The sequence below is a fragment of the Castor canadensis genome, chromosome 2, assembly GCF_047511655.1.
Source record: "Castor canadensis chromosome 2, mCasCan1.hap1v2, whole genome shotgun sequence".
Lineage (NCBI taxonomy): Eukaryota > Metazoa > Chordata > Mammalia > Rodentia > Castoridae > Castor > Castor canadensis.
Window position 1 is genome coordinate 159,127,649 of NC_133387.1, and position 8,002 is coordinate 159,135,650.

Here is an 8,002-nt window from a genome sequence, read left to right on the forward strand (position 1 = left end):
GTTTTTTAAAAATTTTTCCTTCTCACTGGAGCCTCATTAAAAATCAGAAAGTTTTTCAGTGACGATAAATCAGAGCACATCAGCACAAAGGGTTAGAGGGTCTTAAAAGTGATGCCTTTTAAGTCATCTCTGACTGACAAATTTCTTTTCCCTGCTGGAGACCTGCAGCACCTGGATGTTGCCACAGACACATTAAAGAAAATCCATAAATAGCTTCCTGTGCATAATCTCCCATCTGCTTTGTTTTTTCCTGTCTTGAAACAGTGGACTGCTGTCACAGAGGTTTTGAAAGGCAGAATGGTTTGGTCTTTATCTAGCAAAGTAACGGTTGATGACAGAAATACCAAGTCACTCACAGGGATTTGGCACTGGGGCACACAGGAGGTCCAGATATCCAGTTCTCCTAGAGCATGCATTGAAATTGCAGATTCCCCTGTCCTGCAGACTGAATTGGAATTTCATGACTCAGTACCTAAGACTTCTCACTAAGTTCCCATGATGATTTTTCAGCTACAAAGATGAAGGGTGAGTAGTAAGGAAAGAAAAGGCCAAAGTACAAGAGGAAAGCAGTGGGCCCACTTCTCCATTCACAGTCCTGAGCTATCCTTTTTTCCTGCATTTTCTTCTTGCCCTCTCTAGCCTGGACCCTGTCCTCTTCCAAATCACATGTCGAAGCTCCAGGGTAGCCCTTCTGCCTATCATTCCCTCCTCTCCATTTCATTACTTTCAGCAAAGTAGAAATCCAAAGAAATCATAGATATGACCCTTCTCTCTGCTAGAAAACTTATCATGGAAATTTTCAAACACACACAAAGATAGGGGAATAGATAATAGAGGCCCATGTACCCTTCACCCAGTTTCTACTGTCAACTCGATCTTCAGTCTTGTTTTATTTACACTTCTACTCTCTTCTCCACAACATATTATTTTGACGCAGATCCTACATAGCATAGCATTTTGTCTGTAAGTATTTTGGCATGTATGGCTAAAAGAGAAGAACTTTTAAAAGGCATAATTAAAATATCATCATCAAATTTAAAGTAATTAATAATAAATCCCTAGTATCATCGAGTATCCAGTCAGCTTTCAAATATTCAGTTGTCTCATGAGCATCAAAAAATTTTGCTCTTTTTACACTTTGGGTGTTGAATCATGACCCAAGTAAGATTCAAACATTAAAATATATTGATAAATTTCTAAAGACTTTTAGTGTATAGATTTTTCCCTTATCTGTTTTTCCTTGCAGTGTGTTTAATGAAGAAACTGTGACCCTTTTTAAAAAATTTCTCTCAATCCTCTTTCAGTTTTTCTAGAGTATTTGAGAAAATGACAAAGCTTCTTTCTATTCTAAAGTAACGGGAGGATTCACTGCACAAAGAAACGCTTTTACACATTTCCAATTCCAATTAACTTCTCTGCTCTGTAAGCAGGAGTGAGCCTTATCCACCACTGGACCCCCAGTGTCTAGCATGTGACACTGGAAAAAAGATCGGCAGGAAGGGAGATTGTTGGGGGAGGGAGGGTCAAAGGGAAAAGCAGAGAAAATTGGTAGATACTCTATTTCTGTAGGACTGAACTTCCTCCTTCTTCAGAAGGGGGTCATAAAGTCTAAATTTTAAAGGCTGCTCATGATCTCAGCCCCCAGCTGTCTTGCCAGGCTCATCAATTACCCTCTTAAACCTTGGGGGCAATGGGAAAGTAGATAAAGCAAAATAAAACAAAACTAGCTTTTTTAAATTATAAAAGTAAATTTTGTCTACCAGGAAAAATGTAAAATAAACTGGAAAAATAAACATTTCTTTTCTTAGAAGTAACCATTTGCCTCTCCCTGCCTTCAGCAGCTGCTGGCATGGAGAAGTGAAATACCTGAGAATTGCTTGGTTTGTTCATTCTGTGACTAATGGAGACAGAATTACTGCCATTCTTACATAATACTTACAAAATTGTCCCCATGTACGTATGTATGTGTGTATATTGAGATGTACTACACAATACAAACTATTATATATAATACTTTCTAGCTAACTAAGTATAATAACATTATACTTTCTGTTCAGCACCTTGTTTCTATTTTTTGTTTGTTTGTTTGCAGTGCTGAGGGTTGAATTTAGGGCCTTGGCTTGTTCTGCCACTTAAGCCACATCCCCAACCCCTTTGCTTTAGTTATTTTTGGGATTTAGGGTATCACGTTTATGCCCAGACTAGTCTGGACTATGCTCCCCTATGTACACTTCCCAAGTAGCTGGATGACAGGTGCATGCCACCATGGCCAGCTTTTATTAGCTGAGTTGGGGTTTCTTGAACTTTTTGCCCAGTCTGGGCTTAAACCATGATTCTCTTGATCTTTACCTCCCAAGTAGCTAGGAATACAAACATGAGCCACCATGCTCTGCTTTATTATTCTTAGTTAATTAATATATCAAGCATCAGCTGCGTTCCTTTTAACTTGTTATACATAATTGACTATTGAGAGAATGTGCCATTGTTTATTTAGCCAGTTTTCTATTGAAAGTTAGATTTCAGTTTTTGCTACTACAAACCATGTTGGAATGGGCCTTGTGAAGCATTCTAGGGTCTTTTAATCTAACAGAAGTGGGAAGCCAGTGAAGAATTGGGAACTTACAGTCCCCAATTTTACAGTTTAACAAGGTCACTTGGGTTCATGTACCCAATTTACACTTTCTTACCACTATCTTCAATATCACCGGGTATTTAAATTTCTTTGTCTTTGTCAACTAGTAGGCAAAAAAAAGAAAAAAAAATGGTTTCGCACCATTCCTCAGTCATCATTCCTTGTAATATCAGGTTTGTTATGGTGAGAATCACTAATTGGGCTGTTTCTCATGTTCTTGGAGGGGAATTGTGTACTGGTTCTGTATGGACTTCTGCCCAGCCACACTGATACCTCCTGATCTCCCCTGTCTAACCTATTCTCCATGGCTCAGGCCCTTTTGGATGGGTACCTGATTGTGAGGGCAAAACCCCGAGCTGCCTTCAATCTGAAGTCCCACTGCCTGCACCTCCCTGCATATAACTATGGTTCCAGCCACTGGCTTGGAATATCCCATGGGATATTTGGGAACTTATTTTGTTCTTTTCTACTAATGGCTACTGTTCAGCCATTTAAAATCCTGTAAACAATATAATATAAAAAGTAAAACAATATACACAAGGAGCTGGGCACAATGGCTCAAGCATGTAATTCCAGTTACTTGGGAGGTGAAGATTGGGAAGATAAGAGGTTCAGACCAGCCAGAGCAAAAAGTTTGGGAGACCCCATCTTGACCAATGGCTGGGTGAGGTGGTATTGTGGCTGTCATCCCGGCTACACAGGGGAGCACAAACAGAAGGATCACAGCCCAAACCAGTCTGGGCATAAAACAAGACCATATCTCAAAAATAACCAATGTGGACTGGAGGTGTGGCTCAAGCAGTAGAGTGCCTGCTTTGCAAGGATGAAGCCCTGAGTTCAAACCCCAATCCCATTAAAAAAATCATTATTAAAAATAAGCAATGCAAGAAGGGCTGGAGGCATGGCTCTAATGGTAGAGCGCCTGCCTAGGGGCTGTTAACTAGGGTTTGTACTGCCAAAAGAAAAAAAGTAAACAAGAAGTCTGACACTGTGCTTTCCCACAGATTTTCTCACTGTAACTGCATTCCCATGAGGAATCTTGTCCTTCCTGGTTTTATAAGTGAAAAGCCTGAGGATAAGCAGCCTCAGGATTCTTGCTCCTGCTCAGGCTTGTTACTTTATTGAAGGTTGCAGAGTAGTACATAGAGATTAAATTTAACCTCCAGACCCATTTTGTTTGCCTCTTCATATTTCTAAGTGGTTTGACATTGGAATACCTATTGGTGAGGAATTCATTCTCTGTGCAGATACAGCCCTTGGCACTCTCCACCAACTCTGAACAGAGCTGGTATAACTTATTTTATTCACCCGGGCCCTAAAGACATGTGGATTTGCAAGCCCTGCTAAATCTTGTCCTCTTTCCACTGTGCAATTATAGAGCTGGCATTAACTCCTGATACAAGTCCAGAAATAAACCCTCCTTGCCCACAACCCCTCCCCATCAGATGAAAAGTTTCATTCACTTTTCCTTCTGTTCTAATAGAAGGTGGGAAAGTCCTCTCTGCTGTCCTACTAAGCATCTAATCCCTGCCTTCCTCAGCCCCTTATTTTATTGTGTCAGGTTCATCCCACCTGTCCTGTTACCCTGTACTAGGTGAGAATATAAAACCATGCAACTTTGTAGAACAAAGCAGATCAGATTCCACTCCTCAGTAATGCTGGCCTTTCTTCAGCCATTTGCTCTCTGAAAGGCCATCAGCCTTTTGTGCGTGTGTGTGTGGTACTGGGGTACTCAGGACCTCACACTTGCTAGGCAGGCTCTCTACCACTTGAGCCACTGCACCAACCCTTTTTTGTGGTGGGTATTTTCAAGATAGGATCTCACAAGCTATTTGTCCAGGCCAGCTTCAAACCATGGTTCTTCTGAGCTCTGCCTCCTGAGTAGCTAGGATTAGAGGCCTGAGCCACCGGTGCCTGGTGGCTATAAGCCTTTTGAGTAGGTATCCCCCACTCTACCTACCTGAATCCCACAAGCTCCATCTCAGAGTCTCCCTTTCTGGGACATGCTTTTTCAGTTTAGCAACAAATAAATTTATTGAGTGGCAGGCATTGTTTGGAGCTCTGGGGATTTAGTGGTAAATAAGACAGGCAAAGTCCTGTCCTCTTGGAGCTCACCTGCTAGTCAGTAAGAGATGCAGGCATTGATCAGGTGAACACACTAGTGAATACACAGTAGAGTTGTAACAACAGAATGTGTGAGAACTCGCTGGCTCCTCTAACGCCTCTGTAGGCTCCATAGCAGCAAGTGGGGCCTATAATCTCTAAAACCATAATACCAATAATAACAATACCAGTCACTGTTAATACACTTTACATATTAATTTAATTAATCTTCACAATAACCCTAAAAAGCAGGTAATGAATGTCATTATCATCCTCATTGTACAGGATGAGAGGTCTACTTATAGCCCTGACTGTAAGGTACTGCTGAATAAAGACCACGCCACGTGTGGAAAAGAAAGATTTATCAGGATCCAGACTGCAGGGCTGCCCTACTGCCCCCAGATCAGGGAGCAGCAGCTTGGCTGAAATAAGTAGTGTGTTTTATGGGAGGGTCCAAACCATGGGGGAGGGAGAGAGTTTCTGGTTTGATTATCTGTGACCACCAGATGGAACAGGTCGACATGCCTGGCTAGGTGAGTACCTGGAAGTTCCTGAGGTGTTTTTCAAGCAGAGAATCAATCAGGGGAGTTGGGCAAGCAGTCATAAATCAGGGGATCTGGTTTCAGTGCTAGTCTCGGGACCTTCTGCCCACCCCAAGAATGCCAGGGGCCTAACACTGACAAGTTAAATAACTTGTCAAACTCACACGGCTAGTGCAGATGATGCTTCCACTCTTGGTTTAGCAGCAATTACACCACCTATTGAATTTAAAAATGAGTCCCAACTCCAGGAGAATAAGACAGAAGGAACTGGGTTCACCTCCATCAAGTAAGGCGAGTTAGATACTAGGAAGAGTTCACTAGTAACACCTAGGAGCATATGAGAGAAAGGAACCTCTTTTCTGGGAATTTGCTCTTCTCCAAAGTTTTCCATATTGAATAAATAACATTGTAAAAAACAGAGGAATTTTTTTTTCCTGAAAAAAGTCACTCCTAATACCACATCATGAGTTATGTTCCTTCTCCCACCTTTCTTGGTCAAATACAGTTTTGAAGAGTTGGCATGAGAAGGGAAGGAACTGGATTTGGTTCAGCCCACAGCAGCAGCAAAAAGGCAAGGCTATGTACTTAGCAGAGCTCAGCTTCTCCCAGGCACAGTGACTCCAGGACACAGAGATCACACTAGCTCTTCCCCTGGAGGTGGCACTGATGTCAGCTTCATCAGAGGGGGTGGGTTACCTTTACACTATTCCAGGCTACTCAGGGTGACACGGGGTAGAGGTGAGGCTGGGAGACACTGCCTGCTGTTCAGATTAAAGCAGCATGTCATCTGTGTGCTGTGGAGGAAACAGGGAAAAGAGGAGGAGGAGGAGACAGTCAGTAAATATCAGGCAGAGTGAGCTGAGTGATTGATTTGGCTTCCAGGCCCACCTTGGATACAGGGTCATGAGACCCCACTTGGAGCTAATACTTCAAGTCATGAACAGAAGGTGCAGGAGGCTCAAGGAGCCAACTTTTTGGGAACCTTGGAGTGTCTTAGCCTGATCCCCTAAAGATGTCCTTAAGCCCAATAAAATATATTTCATGCATGAAATGCTTTAAAGTTTGCAAAGTATTTTCCTCACAGTCCCTCAATTTTAATTTTTGTTCTCATATCCATCCTGTCTATAGGTATAGGACAGGCATTATTATCCTCACATTACATTTAGATTACATTTAGAATCACCAAGTAGCAAGTGGAGCCAGGTGCTAACCAAGGTCTTCTGATCTCTTAAGCCTCATGCACTTTCCCTTGGTTTCCTTAGAGTGTCTTCTGAATCTTCTCAAATCTTCCCTTGGCTTAAGCACAGAAGTCCTGAATAGCTTCTCATTCCCATAGCTTCGAAACAGGTTTGAGAAGCTCCCCCATTGACTCTGGGGGGTCCATAGAGAATCCACCTGTGTCCCTAGCAGAAGGTCCACCCCTCAGGCTTGGTCTGAAGCACTGGGACTCAGAACTTGTACAATGCTCTGATAAGCTTCTTAGAGGAGGCAGGCATTAGCCAGGATTGGATATTCTTCCCCCACATGCCCTTCACACTCGACCTGCCTTGAATTAGGATTTTGTCGTGGCAGAGTTGGGAGCAGGAGAATGGGGCATTCCTTGTTGTCCAACTTTAGAATCACTCTTCAAGACTTTGTATTCTGACAGGTTTCCAGAACTGAGAAGACACAGATGTCAAGATTTGAAGGTAAATGATGTGCTTAGGTAGGAGGGATCAGCCAGGATGCAAGCTCAACTGTGTTACAGAGGCACACCAGAAGGAGAGAGACCCTCCAAAATTTCTGTAGGAGACACAGTGGGCTTGCTACAAGGTGCTGAGTTTAAGGCATGGGACAGGGTGGGTGGGAGGGGGGTACATAAGGAAAGAAAATTATAGAAATAAGGAGGGAAGATCACATATCTACTTCTTTTGCTTATTCCTCTTTTTTTTTGCTTTATAAGACAATTGAATTTGTACGCCTAATTAGTGTGATATACTAGAAAGATTGAGGAATGAGGAGGCTCATCTGCCTGGCTGTCCACTAGCTGTCATATCTGCCCTCTATACAAGTCACCTCCTCTCCAAGGATCCTTAAGTCTCACACAGGGAGTTATCCCACACAGAGCCTACAGATTACTCAGCTCAGTTCTAGTACATTACTATCATATGCATGCTGAATCATTTCTAGTTATTGTTTTATAATATCTGTGGACATCAATTAGAAACTTAATAAATATTTATTTGGACCAATAATCCCCTTTATAAAATGGCAATTCTTTGAGGGTCTTTCATGTTCTTTCCTCTTGAATGCTGTGTAAAGCTAGCCCTATGTAGCACTTGATTCTGTCAAATGCTTTTCACAGACCTTATGTATATCTACTGTTTCCAAACTCCTGTGACCTAAGTATGATTGCTATTTACATGGACATTATTATCACAATTAAATTAAATTTAAATTCAAAATATTATAACATGAACATGATAAGATTAAACTAATAGGATCTACAGTAAAAAGTAAGTCTCCCTTGACCTCTGATGTTCAGTTTCCTTCCCCAGATGATCCAGAGATCACCTTTACCTAATCAACCCATGCTATCACATCCATTTCACAGAGGAGGCACTGTTGAGCTTGTAAGCAGAGCTGGGCATCCAGGTCTTTGGTTCCATTTTCCGTGTCCACCACACTGCCTGGGAAGCATACTGGCAGTAACTTTTAACCTTTGTCCTTTCTGGATGATACAGTG